Source organism: Pongo pygmaeus, chromosome 4 (assembly GCF_028885625.2).
Source record: "Pongo pygmaeus isolate AG05252 chromosome 4, NHGRI_mPonPyg2-v2.0_pri, whole genome shotgun sequence".
NCBI classification, from domain to species: domain Eukaryota; kingdom Metazoa; phylum Chordata; class Mammalia; order Primates; family Hominidae; genus Pongo; species Pongo pygmaeus.
Genome location: NC_072377.2, coordinates 139999932 through 140014613, shown reverse-complemented (window position 1 = coordinate 140014613; position 14682 = coordinate 139999932).

Below are 14682 nucleotides of genomic sequence, written 5' to 3'. Positions count from 1 at the left end.
CTTCCTCCTCTGAACTATGTGGCGCTTCACACAGCTTCATGAAGATGTCTTCATGCAGCTTCTCTGAAGGTGTCTTGCAAGAACAAACAGCCACTTCTGTGGGTAACCACACAGTGGCTAGCTCATACACTGTCTCTTGTATTTATTCTCCCTCCCTTCCTCTCACTCCTCTTTTTTTTTGAGACAGAGTCTCGCTCTTTCGCCCAGGCTGAAGTGCAGTGGTGCTATCTCGGCTCACTGCAAGCTCCGCCTCCCGGGTTCACGCCATTCTCCTGCCTCAGCCTCCCGAGTAGCTGGGACTACAGGCGCCCGCCACCACACCTGGCTAATTTTTTGTGTTTTTAGTAGAGACGGGGTTTCACCATGTTAGCCAGGATGGTCTCTATCTCCTGACCTCGTGATCTGCCTGCCTTGGCCTCCCAAAGTGCTAGGATTACAGGCGTGAGCCACCGCGCCCGGCCCTCTCACCCCTCTTTTCCCTTACTTCTGCCTTCCTGGGGTTGAACTTCCAATAAAATGTTAGTACTTAAGTTTTTATGCTCTATTTTTTAAGGATACCCACGGGTATCATGTTTGGGGACCAGTAAGAAAGTGCTATGGTTGGAAAGTGGGAGAGTGATGTAATATAAAGTTGATATAAAGTCAGATGGTGTTGGGTCCAGGTGCTGACTGCCAGGCCAGGAGTCAGTGCTTCTCCTTGAAGCCACTTGGGCACCGTGAGAAATGTGAAAGCCTGCACTGGGTAGATATCTGCATTGCTCCTGCCACAAGCTGCCAAGAAGCTACCCCGCTACAAAGCCAAGAGGAGAACACCAAGTAAGACTGCAGTAATTCTCACATCAAACCAAAAGTCAGAACTATTGAGAGGCAACACAGTTGCTATCATTGTTTCCGCTGCTGTTTTTACATTGCAAAGTGATTACACACCTAGACCCGGGAGCTGACCCATCTTTGCTTCCTAGCTAGGTGACCCTGGGCAAGCTGCTTTATCTCCCTGTGCCACCATTTTCTCATGTGTAAATTGGGGATAATAATGGTATCTACCCCATAGGGTTGTTGTGAGGACTAATGCACAGTGCCTGGCACATGGTATGTGTTTGATAAATGTTAGCCATTATTATCGGTACCATGAAACATCTCAAGAGAAACACCCATGCACACCTCTTAAATCACACACTAGCTAGGCAGTCTGCTGGCTCTGAACTCCAGTGGTCAGAGTGGGCCAGTCTCATCCTAAATGCCAACCAAAAATGCCACCTGGCAAGGGAGCTGCTATTTCAGTTGCCTATTAATGCACTAAGAGACACAAGATTTAAGCAAACTTTAACAAAGGCACAGTGTCAAATCTAGGATCCTTGAGAACCCATGCATGAGGTTCTTCCAGAGCTTATCCTAGACACCCAGACAACTGTGCATCTCATGGGGCCATAGAGACCTCACTGGCTTCCATGATGCAGAAGTGTTGACAGAGAATATTGGATATGCAAGAAATGACCATTCCCTGAAACCCACCATTTCACTTCTAAGAAAATATCCGACAAGTGTGTCCTTACATGTATGCTAGGTTGAATGTATAAGAGACTCAAGCTGAGCAATTAGACTCTATTTCAGGATGTTTGCTAGAACTAATGAGAAATCCACACTCTGTTTTTGCTGGGGTTGTTTAGCTCATAGAATGTAAGACTGGAATGGATGATACTATCTTGCCTTCATATGAGCACAAAACCAGAACAGAGGGAGCAAAGCTAAGAGACAGACAGACACACACAGACAGAGAGAGAGAGAGAGAGAGAGAGAGAGAGAGAGAAGCCATCATAGGAGCACTAGGATTCTGCTGTTCTTGAAGTCAAAGCTAGGTTCATGACTGGCACAATTCAGCAAGGGCATTCCAGGTGGAGGCACATCAGAACAAAGGGCTGGGACTGGCAGGGGAGACACACAGTGCAAATGGGGATAGGAAACAGCCTGGCCTGGCTAGGATGAAGGGAGGGTGGAAGAGGGGAGCCCCAGAAGGTGCTCTTGGAGCCACTCCTGGGGGTCCTTGATCATCAAGTTGAGGAGCTGATTGTTCCTCTTTAGACAATGGTGTGTGAGCAGAAGAGTCACAGGATAAAGGTGGCTCTTTATCATCAAGATGGAAGGGAGGGGGTGCAAAAACCAGGTCAATGCCTTGGAGGCCCATTGAGCAGGTGTTTGCCTGGCGGCTGGTGGGCAGAATGAGGCAGGTGCAGAAGGTTTTGGCCCTGGCCCGCCCTCTGTCCGCAAAGGCAGCTCCAAGGCGTGATTCTGGCCCAGCTAGCTCCCCTGCTGGTGGCTTGTACCACTCCCCCCACCACCACCAGCCACCCCCACAAAGCTAATCAGCTTAGGATGGCAGCAAATGAAGGCTCCAGAACTGCAGAGCCCTTACTCTCTGCAGCAGCAAATTAACACTTCAATTAAAAGCCAGCCAAGCCAGGCCTGACATCCACACTCTCACTGGGTGAGGATTTAATTAAGGATGGTGGGGAGGTAGAGGGGAGGAGGCGACCTGGGAATGCCCCACCTTGAGCTGACCACCGTGGTCAACCTATTGTTGTTTCCAGCTCAGACTATGGGCTTGAGACCACCAAGCACATTGGAAGCAGCAGCGTTTCTCAAAATGTAACAGAATCCCCTAAAGGGGTGGGGAGGACTGTCACAAATGCCTGTTTCTGCGCCTCATCCCAGCACCACTTATCCCAACTTTCTGAGATAGCCCAGGAGCCTGCTCTTTTATGCATTTCAAGGTTGGGTTCTGATGCCTGTGGGTGTTGAGAACTGCTGTTTCTGTAGGTTGTGAAAGCAATTTAGCAGATCAAGATGATCAGCATTTTAAACAATTGAATGAAATGAAATGGAATATCAGAATAGAAAATATCAGAAGACATCACATAGAGTGAGAGGAAGTATTAGTTAATGAATCTTTTGCTTTCATTTTGTGTGTGTGTGTGTGTGTGTGTTTATATTGAGCTGCTATGAATTTTTTTAACTGTAGATTTCAGTAAAAAGAAGTAAAACAAAAAACAAAAAACAAAAAAACCCACATTCACAACACTTCAGCAACAAGGAGGTGTTAAAGCCCTCATAGGCACCCAATTCAATGAAATCTTAACCATAAGTTGTTCCTTCAAGCCTATTGATCCTAAAACATCATGATCGCTGGAAGCCTGCCCTTTCCCAGAAGTCATCTGCAGACAAGTAGGAAGGTGCAGCCATCTGCTCTTCTGGGGGTTGACAGGCCCATTCCAGGCCCACACTGGGGCAGGTGTCAGAAAGGGGCCCCAAAAGAGACTGCAGCCAGAGCTTGTATTGATGGCAAGAGCAGAGCCCCAAAGCCAGCCCCACAACCAGACTCAGAGCATGGGGCAACGCAAAGGTGCCAGCAGCACTACCCTACCTTCTAGAGTTCATGGCCTGCATGGGAGAAAGAGGAGGAGGTGCAGGAAAGGGTGTGAGCCTGCAGTGAGGCAGCAGCCAGGGAGGAGTGGACAGAGGGCAGGCCTGGGCAGTGCAGGAGTGGGGCACCCCAGGCCAGGCAGACGGCCTTCCCGAGTGCCATATTCCCCAACCCTTGCAAGGCCAAGCCGTCCCTGCCCTCTCTGCCTTGGAAATCCCTTTGAGCTAGAGAGGGCAGATGGGGGTCAGAAAGTGATGAGCCCTGGCCCCAGCCCTGTTTGAAATCTCAGGCCAGGGGCGAGGCCTTCGAGGTGGGGTCGCCACCTCCAGGGCAGCGGCGTCCTCCAGACTAGGCCAGCTCGTTGCTAGGGCCCCTTTTCGGAGGCATCAGGTTATAGGGCCGCGTGGAGCAGCCCATCTGCCGGCTAACTTCTCACTTTCCCCCCTAAGGCTGCCTGTGACCCGGCTCCCCGGGCTCTGGCCCGTGTGTAAAAGTGGCGGGGGGCCTTTATTCCCACCGAGCCCCTTCTCAGCAGCTCGGCAGCCAAACTGCTCTTGGATTACATTTTGATGAGTTTTCAATTTAGGCTCAGCAGACAAGGGAAGGGAGGGTATGGGGGCAAGGGGGGGGGGCAGGGGCGGGCAGGGGAGCCAGCGGAATAAATGCAACAGATGGGTCCAATTGTACTGCCTAGGCAAATGAAGGAAGACATCTGTAGCTCCCGAATACTGGTGGTCTGAAACGCAATTAGCCCTCTGTGAAAGGGGCCCCTCACAGCCCCCTCGGCCAATCCCCTCCGAGGCACTGCTCACGTTACAATGGCCTTGACCACAATCCATTGAGTAGAAAAAGGAAAAAAGAAAAGAAAGAAAGAAAGAAAGATTAATCCAGGAGTTGCTGGGCGGTGGGGCTGCAAGTAGAGTTGCTATGCTGGAAAGGAAAGGTTACTTACGTTTCTGCTTTTCTCTTTTTTTGCTTCTCAAGATATCTACTGTAGGTCCTTATTCAAGAGAAGGAGAGAGGGGAGGGTCTCACTTTTTCGCTTGGTGAGGTTATATGGACCCATGTCTCCAGTGGTTATTAATCTGCAAATTGCTCAGAAACCTCAATTTTCTACTGACTTGTTTGGGAAATAATGAATGAAGACACAAGTCCCTGCGGTTGAGACTGGGCCCCACCCCCTGCCCCCTGAGGAGTGAGAAAGCTGTTATGTGATAAGACCCCTTCTGCAAGCGATAATTATGATGGCTGCTGTGAGTTCCAGGGAGTTGTCTTGCACAGTTGGAAACGTGAGTTCTGCCCGATTCCTCTGAGTTCCTGCCTCCGAATTTCCTTCTTGTCCCAAGTGCTGGGGAGCCCCACTGAAGAACTGGGAAAGGACTTGGGCCTCAGTTATTCATGCATATTTATGATTGATGGATCCTGGTAGAAAATGGGGTGGGGAGCTCAGTACAATGGTAGGGGCTACCCCTGGAGGGGGTAAGACAGGGGTACCTTTAAATTACCCTCCTGGCTTTGTTCCCCTCCGGGCTGGTCCTTGGCCATCTGATGGAGAGATGGCCGCTCCCCCGAAGAAGGTGAAAGAAAGCCCACGTTCTGGTGACCCCTTCTTGCGTTTCTCTGCCCGTGCCCTTCAGAGCCATCAGATGGCCCCTGAAGTGCCTGGGCCGGTGTCACAGGGTCCCCTCCAGGACATCCACAGCAGCTCAGTGTCTCCCTCACAAAGAATCTTTACAGACTAAGAACCATGGGGCACGCTCCTGTTGTTCGTTTTGTTTTATTGTGGTAAAATATACATAATGTAAAATTTAGTATTTTAACAATTTTTTTTTTTGAAACGAAGTTTCGCTCTTGTTGCCCAGGCTGGAGTACAATGGCACAACCGTGGCTCACTGCAACCTCTGCCTCCCAAGTTCAAGCGATTCTCCTGCCTCAGCTTCCTAAGTAACTGGGATTACAGGCATGCGCCACAATGCCTGACTAATTTTGTATTTTTAGTAGAGAAGGGGTTTCACCATGTTGGTCAGGCTGGTCTTGAACTCCTGACTTCAGGTGATCCACGCGCCTCAGCCTCCCAAAGTGCTGGGATTACAGATGTGAGCCACCATGCCCAGCTATTTTAACCATTTTTGAGTGTACACTTTAGAGGCATTTAAGTACATTCACATTGTTGTGTAACCATCACCACCATCGATCTCCAGAACTTTCTCATCTTCCCAAACTGAAATTCTGCAACCATTAAACACCAACTCCTTATTGCCAGCTCTCCCCAGCCCCTGGCACCCACCATTCTGTTTTCAGTCTCCATGGATTTGACTACTCTAGTGACCTCGTATTAAGTGGAATCATAAAGTATGTGTCCTTCTGTGACTGACTTGTTTAACCAGCATAATGTTTTCCAGGTTCATCCATGTTGTGATGTGTGTCAGAGTTTCATTCCTTTTTAAGGCTGCATAAAATTCAGTTGTATGGATATACCACATTTTGTCTATCCATTCACCTGTAGATGGACACGTGAGTTGCTCCCACCTTTTGGCTATTGTGAAAAGAACTGCTATGAACACGGGTATACAGATATCTATTCCAGTCCCTGCTTTCAATTCTTTTGAGAATATTCTCAGAAATAGAACTGCTATATCATATGGTAATTGTGTATTTAATTTTATTGTTTTTATTTTGTTTTTTTCTTTGTACCTCAAGTCTGGAAGCTCCACATGAAGGAGATATCAATTCAGTCCCCAGCAGATGTCATTTAAAGACCATATTGATGATGATTTCTAATAACCTTAGAAAATGGATGCTTGGATTCATTTTGAATTCAGGTCCTAGTTGTTTTGGTTTGCTTTAATTTAGAATTATGTGTGATACAAGCCCTGGGTTCTCTGTAACACTGGACTGGTTGCTGAAGCTGGTTTGGGGTTCACATTCCACTTGGCTAAGGTCTCCATCAAAGCCTGGCTGCTCTGGTCTTTTTCTTTCCCCAGGTCGGCTAAAGCTGCTTTAATGATCCAGCTCTTTTTGGTTTTTGTTGTTATCATTGTTTTCACAATTATTCTCATATGTGTTTAGACAAAATAGTGGACACTTGCACTTACTTTTTCAAGCTTCATTAACCAAGTGCTCTAAGATTCAGGTATTTTTCTAATTAGTCAGCACCTGACGCCATTTGGTTAATCGAGGGAGCCAGAATTGAAATGAACTGTCTGCATTCAGTCTCTGCACTGGCATAGAGATGGTTTGAAAATATTAGCAACTGCCCCCACCCCCAGTTTTCTGGGCTGAGCCTGATTTCAAGTGCTGTATTCTGTTGTGTCATTTCCATGAACTCTCTGCTCTACACAGTCCAGAAATCACAGCATTTTATCATCCAAACTACCTCTCCTGTCCTGGAAATAAAACAAAAATATTGTGTCTGGCCATAGGCCCCATTGTTTGGAAAAAAAAGTTACTTGTACCCCAAGAGTGCAGAAATCACTGGAGCCTGAGGGAGGTAAGTGAATTGCCCCTGCTCAGGAATCTTCCTCAAGTCTGAGTCAGTTCCTCCAACGAAGGGCATAAAAATCCCAAAAGGCATTCTACCTCAGGGCCTCTTGGAGCAGGGTGACCAACCAATGCTGTTGTCTTTTCCCTAGGCCTACCGCTGTACCCTCTTTCAAGGGCCAACTACACCTACGGAATTATGTGGGCCTTCACCCTGCTCCCAACCAGGCTAAGTTCTCTATTAGAAATGCCGCCCCCAACCCAACCCACATCAGACGTCAAGATCCAGTGGGACTGGCTGATAAGACCAGCATTCTGGAGGGAAAGGGCAGGGCTGCAGAGCTAACGGAGCACACCTGTGGCCATGCACGTGTGGCCGTTTCTGCAGGAGCCTCCAGGGCTGGTTCTCCAGTATCCTTCACAGAAGCTGCAGCCCAGGCTTTGCCCACAGCTGCAACTGGCTAGGAGAAAAGGGAGCTCTGATCTGCCAAAAAAAGGTGCCCTCCCAGTGAATGGGCTGCACCCCTGGTCCTCATCATGGGAGTCCTTTCCCCGCCTATCTGGGCCAAGGCTCCACCTGCAGGTGCAGACTCTCCAGGTACACTTTGGCTAGCACCAGCATGTAGAACTGTGCCCCATGTATCTGGATGAAAGGAGCCCTACGTGCTTACTTACTGCACATCCTGCACTATAGGGCCAGGAAGCACTTTGAGATGCAGTCCTATCTGAGCCTTCAACCACCCAGAGAGACCAGGAGTCAGCACCCTTACCCCATTCATCTTTGCTCACACTTGCTGAGTCCCTCCCATGGTCCAGACTCAGTTCTAGGCACTGAGGACAGAGAAAGGAACAAGAGACAAGGAACCTGCCCTCAAAGAGCTTACATACCAGAGGGGCAGCTAGTCGGTAGCTAATATGACTAATATGGCTGTCAGAAAGTGATAAGTGCTATGAAAAACTCCAAAGTCGGGACCAGTAGAGACCACTGGTGCTCAGCCTCTACCAGTTCTCTCTTTCAGGGCACTGACCAGAGAGAGGCTTGTACTCTCCCCCACCTGCAATTAGGCAGAGCCATTAGGCTAGGAATGGCCAGTGAGCTGTGAGTCCAAGTGATCCTTGCCACTTCTAGGCTGCAGCACTAACTGCTAGTACAAGACTGCCTAGCTGTCCTCCTCTGTCACAGTGATCCACAATGTTCCAGAGAGCATATTGTCATTCACCCTAGTTCCCTGAGGGAAAAAGTGGAAGACAACCCTCCATCAATCCATGGTGGACATATAGCATAAGCAAGAAAATACTCTTTGTGCATTCAGCTGCTGGGGTTTGGGGTTATGACTGCCACACAGCCTAGCCCATTCTCTTTTTTTTTTTTTTTGAGTCAGGGTCTCCAGCCTATCACTCTAGGATGGAGTGCAGCGGCACAATCAGGACTCACTGCAGCTTCGACCTCCCAGGCTCAAACAATCCTCCTACCTCAGCCCCACTAGTAGGTGGGACTAAAGGCACATGCCACCACACCCAGCTAATTTTTTTAAAAAATTTTTTTAGTAGAGAAGAGGTCTCACTATGTTGCCCAGGCTGGTGTCAAACTCCTGAGTTCAAGTGATCCTCTTGCCTCGGCCTCCCAAAGCACTGGGATTACAGGCATGTGCCACCACACCTGGCCCCTTAGCCTATTCTTATTAAAACACTGTCAGGGGCTAGAGTGGCAGTTTTCAAACAATTTGATCTCTTAAAAATTACTGAGGATCCTGGAGAGCATTTGTTTATGTGAATTGAATCTATTGATATTTGCTTTTTTAGAAATCAAAAGAAAAATGGTGTTATTTTAAAATAACACCATTGTATGTTAACATACAAAATTTTTATGAAGAACATAGTTTGCAAAACAAAAAATTAGTGAGAAGAGTGGCATTGCTTTATGTTCTTGCAAATCTCTTGAAATGGCTTAATAGAACACAACAGAGAGATTCATATTATCTGCTTCTGCATTCAAGCTGTTCTGCTATGTTGTTGAAGTATATGAAGATCCGATCTCACATAGACATGTAGACCATATAAACCTCCTTAGAAGATCCTAGGGACCCTCTCCCCAGGGGTCCTTGTAACACACTTTAGAACCCCTGGGCTGAAGAGGACTGAGAGAACTGGCAGTTAGAGTGGGGTTGCCTAGCCCAGAGGCAAAGGTGGACTGAAAACGGTGGGTCAAGAGATGACGGGCTGCAAGGTTGAAACGATTGACCCTGTTGAATTGGGACCTGGTGTTTTGGAGGCTCTGATAGGCAAGAAGGCCAGAGCAGGCAAGGAAACTGTGAAGCCAATGACTGGCCAGTTTCTACAGCTCTCGCCAGGTAGAGCAGAATGTGGGGCTATCTGGGCTTCTAACACCAGCCTCAACCTCTGCCCACTTAGACATTTAGAACAGTCTTCACCTTTAAACATCTCGCCACCATTCTCCGGTAAATTATTTGTCAGTTGCTAAGGTCTCATTGGAAGGTGGACCTCCTCAGGTATTCCCCAAAGCATCTGCAAAGGATGAGTCAGGGAGAATTTCAGCCTTATTCTCGGTTCCTGGGATGTGCCCCAGAGACTCCAGGACATCAAAGACTCAGCTCTGCTGACCTTAGGACCAGTGGTGAGGAACCAGGACATGGGCACAGGGGGCGGGGCAGGGGCCCAAAACATGACCAGGAGCATGGCACAAATCCCCTGATCCAAAAGAAGGACAAAGGAATGAGCCCTCCTTCCTTGTAAATAATTATAAGTGAAAGTAGACATTAGTAATAAGAATCCATCTCCTTTATTAAGTTCTAACAAAATGCCCAGTATTTCCTCCCAACCTCCTTCAGAGGCAGATATTATTATCTTCATAGCAATTTAAAAACTCACACAAGAGTGTGTACAGGTTGTGGATTTTCTTTTTTGGTAACTTGTTATTTTAATAATTTTGAACTTTCAAAAAAGTTTCAAGAGTAGTAAAAAGAACTCCCAAATACCCAGATTCACCAGTTGTTTGCATTTCCCAGCATGTGCTTTCTCATTCTATCTGTCTCCCGATAGACAGACAGCCAGATGCCCACTTTTAAAAAACTGAACTATGTGACAGCAAGTTGCAGACAGCATGACACTCAGTCCTAATACTCCAGTGTGTATTTCCTGAGAAAAGGACTTTTTTGTTTGTTTGCTTGTTTGTTTTTTGAGACGGAGTCTTGCTGTGTCGCCAGGCTGGAGTGCAGTGGCGAGATCTCTGCTCACTGCAACCTCTGCCTCCTGGGTTCAAGCGATTCTCCTGCCTCAGCCTCCCGAGTAGCTGGGCCTACAGGCGCCAGCCACCATGCCTGGCTAATTTTTGTATTTTTAGTAGAGACGGGGTTTCACCATGTTGGCCAGGATTGTCTCGATCACTTGACCTCGTGATCTGCCCACCTCAGCCTCCCAAAGTGCTGGGATTACAGGCACAAGCCACCACGCCTGACCAGGACATTCTTTAACATAACTTTAGCACTTTGATCAAAATCAGGCAATTCAACAGTGACACAATGCTATCATCTCACACCTGGTCCACAGTCAAGATTATCCCACTATCCTGGTCATGTCCATCACAGCTACTTCTCCCAGGCCAGAATCTCATTCAGAATCCTGCATTGCTGGGTTCCGCACACCTATCTCCTATCTCCCACTCTGTTCTTTTGGCAATGAAATTATTTTCTGTTGTCTCTTTTATCTCCTTTCACTTGGATTAGTTCTTCAGGCTTTCTTTGTTTTTCATGACCTTGACCTTTTGGGGGAAGTACAGACCGATTATTTTGTATAATGTCCCTCAAGATGACTTTTCTGTTCTTTCCTCATAATGACATTCAGGTTATATGTTTTGGCAGGAATACCAAAGAAGCGATGTGTATCCTATCAGAAGGTGCTTGATGCTGAATTGTTCCATGTTGGGGATGTTAATTTTGATCATTTAGTTAAGGTAGAGTCTGCCAGGACTCTCCACTGTAAAGCTACAATTTTTCCTTTGTAACTAATAAGTGAAAAGATATTTTGAGACCATGAATATCCTGATCCTCATCAAACTTTCACCCATTAGTTTGAGCATTTATTGATGATTTTGCCTGAATCAAGAATTGATTTTGCAAATATTATTATTTAATAACTTAATGTTTGCAAAATGGTGATTTTTGAATTCCATCATTCCTTCTGCATTTGTTAGTTGGCATTTTACTATACAGAAATGCTTTTCCTTCTATTCATGGATTGTTAATTTATTTATGCCAGTTTAGACTCATAGATTCTTCTTTTATTCGACTGGGTTACAATACTAACATTATTTATTTGATGTTTAAATTGTTCCAGATGCAGCTTGTGGGAGCCTCTTCAAGCTGGTTTTCCTGTCCTTTCATGCCTCCATCCTTTTTGCACACTCCCTTATTCTCTGACGTAACAAGATGCTGCAGGATCATCTTGTACTTTTCCTGTCCCAGCCCTGAAATCAGACAGCCTACAAGGAACCCTGGTTCTTTTTATTCGTCAATGGTATTTAGAAACTGAAATCTGAATAAGTGTGATCATTGCTACTGACCATTTCATTATACAGAACTTCTAGACCATTTCATTATACAGAACTAGGAAATATATGTATATATATATATGTGTGTGTATATATATATATCTGTGTGTGTATGCGTGTGCATATCTCCAATCTTCCAGCTCCAATCCAACTGCATAGAATTATTGCCACCCTTCCTCAGTTCACTATTTGCGACTTTAATGTATTCGTTCATTTGCTCAATCCTACAATACACAGTATATGGCTATACCCATAACACTGTGAAGGCACACTTTCTACGTAGAGTTCAATATTGGTGTGCAGCTTTCTTTGCCTTTACACTAGGGGTATGTAGTCAAAAGAATTGGGCCCAACAGTTACTTGGGTTTCCTTTTCTCCCTTTAGTATGGTTATTCTGTTCCTTGGAAGTACAAATTAGGTTTATTTGCTTCTGTTTGTATTTCATTTTGATGTTTTTCCCCTCCTAGTTGATTTAAAGGAGGCTGCACCCTTAATCACTAACTGTTGTTATAATTCTTGTTCAGCTGTGGGTCCAGGTAGTACAGGGCTTTTGAACTGCCCACACACTGCCCATACTACCTGGGCCAAAATCTGAACAAGAATTATAACAACAGTTAGTGGTTAAGGGTTGTTGTTGAATTTTTTCCTAATCCTACAATATCACATATGTTCATCCTGATTTACAATTCTGGGAGACCTTCCTAACCATCCATTCCAAATGTAGCTGCCACAGACCCTCTTGTTTTCTTCCAAACTTGAGTCCTACTACCTCACTTCCTGGCCTCTGCCCACATGTTCCTCGACTCAGACATCTCCACTATGTCCTCTTAGGTGCCAAACCCTTCAAGGCCCACCCAAGTTCCACCTCCTCCAAGATGCTTTCGAGGACCCTTAGGAGAACCAGACCCCAGCTCAACATGGTTAGGATCATAGGCTGGGCCCAAGGATGTGGGGGGAGCCCCTGTGAATGAAATATCAAGCGGCCCTGGGTCATGTCCAGGCCCTAAGGTGCCACCCAAGTGGCTCCTATGACTGTGGGTGTTCTGCTGTGCTTTGGCTTCTTTGAGGGGAGACTCGGAGGCAGGAAGTTCTTGTGAAACTCATACACTTAACCAAGTTTTCCTAATATGTGAATGGAGCCTGCGGGGGAGTGGGCCCACTGGCAGAGCCCTGATATTAGGAACTGGAGCAAACCAGTTCAGTTCCTCTGTGGAAAGTCCATCCCAGAGGGTGGGACGTGGTGGACTCTGGGATGTAGGGAATCTGAAGGCTAGGTTTGGGGCAGAATCTCCCTCCCTGCCCACACATACACATCCCCAAGTCCAGATACTTGCGCTCTCAGCAGCCCTGGGCAGACCCCCATTGGGACACATGCCCTCTGCAGAACCCCATATGGAGAACACAACCCAGAAGAGGGGAACTTAGAGTTAGATGTCAAATAGCATCACCCCATAGTTCCACCAGTAGCCCCATCACAGAGGTCCCTCTTGTTTCTTAGCCCCCACCTTGGTTCCCAGGACTTTGGTCAAGCCTTGGAGGATTCCCACTCTCCCTTTGCCTGGGCTATGAAGCATGCAGGCCTCGTGGTGCTGACTGCCATCAGGGGCTCACGAGGGGTAGGCACAGTTTGAGTTTTCAATATCTTGCCACTGGCTGCTCCTCCCTGGTCCACTGGCAGCCTCCACTCCAGGTCCCTGCAGACACACACCCTCCTTGGATCCGTGGCCCACAGGATGCATCTCTGATGCCCCATCAGCCCGCCATGGCCTGTCAGTGTTGCAGAGACCAGCAGATGCTGCTGAGCCCTGAAGGATATAGTTTGGCATTCCAGGCAGTCTGTTTCCACTTGGGGACAGTGAGTGAAATTTAGCTGTTATTACTCAGACACTCCTCCCTCTGCATGCACGTCTAATGAGGCAGTGCGTACCCCCGGACACACAAGCTGTTAAACTGCAGACAGGCTGCAGCTTTCCAGTGAGAGTGGATTTCAAGGGTGTATTTTTATAAGGAAGAAATGACATAAGCGTCCCTCTTTGTTATTTAAATTTCATGAAAATCAACTATAGATGGTGTGTAATTGAGCACAGAATAGGGCCCAGAATATATTCTGAAATAACGGGAGCCCTTTTATCAGGTTATATATGAAAAAAAAATAGTCAAAGAAAAGCAAAATCTCCATGCAAAATAATGAACTATTTGAAGGAAGAAAAAAAAGAAAAAGGGGTTGAAGTGCGCCTAGGAGAGTATTCAAGCAGCCGGTGTTTTTTTCTTGAGAAATTTCTTGGGAGTGGAGTTTAGAGATGGGGTGGGTTGCAGTCATCATTGGTTGACTTGGGCTCAGAATCAGGCCGTACATAGTACTTCAACCAGAAACCAGGCCAACGACATTGCAGGAGCCTTCCAAGGTGGATGACTCTATGTGAGGCCCGGAAGCACTGCAGGTCCTAAGAGGAGGCCTCGTACTGACTCTCCTCCCCACCCTACCCTCTGCACTTTCTGCCCTGTGGTCCCCAGAGGCCATGAGCCTGGGTAGCCAGGCACTCTTTTGGGAAATGAGAGCCTATCTGGGGGCTTGAGTCGGGTGGAGCCTGGTGGCGCCTGTGCTCAGGAGCTGGCCTGACTCCGGGAGGGTGTTCGCTTGCTGCTGTGGAAGGCTTCCTTGCACTGATATGTTCACAAGCGGCCCACAACAGGCCCCCTCTCTATCACCAGCAAAGGAGGGGCCTGACCCTGGTCTTCTCCAGGCACCCTACTCCATGTGCTCACAGCTCAGCTTCTCCTGATGGGCCACTCATCTCATGCCTGAGATTTGCCTTCTCTCAACCTCCATTATCCCATATGCCTAAGGAGGACAAGAACGTCTCTTGAAAGGGTTGCTGTGAGGACAGCGTAGGAGACAGCGCTCAGCGTTCAGGCTCGGTAAGGTGCCAGCCACCTGATTGGTACTGAATGCAGACAGCACCTCCCTCTTTCTGGCAACCCCACCCCCCTCCACTCATTCCCTGCCGCCCCTGCTTCCTCTGGGGGCTCCCTGCAGCTGGAGCTCCCTGCAGAGGCCCGGGCCAGCCCTGAGGCCTGGCTGCGGTGGAAGCCCTCAGAGCTAGGGCACCCATCTTCCAGAGACGGTGCCCAGGCTGAGCTTCGTCGTTAAACTCTGCAGAGCCTAGAGGTGCAACGGGAAAGAACAAGTCCCCTGGAAACGACCCCGCTGCTGCCA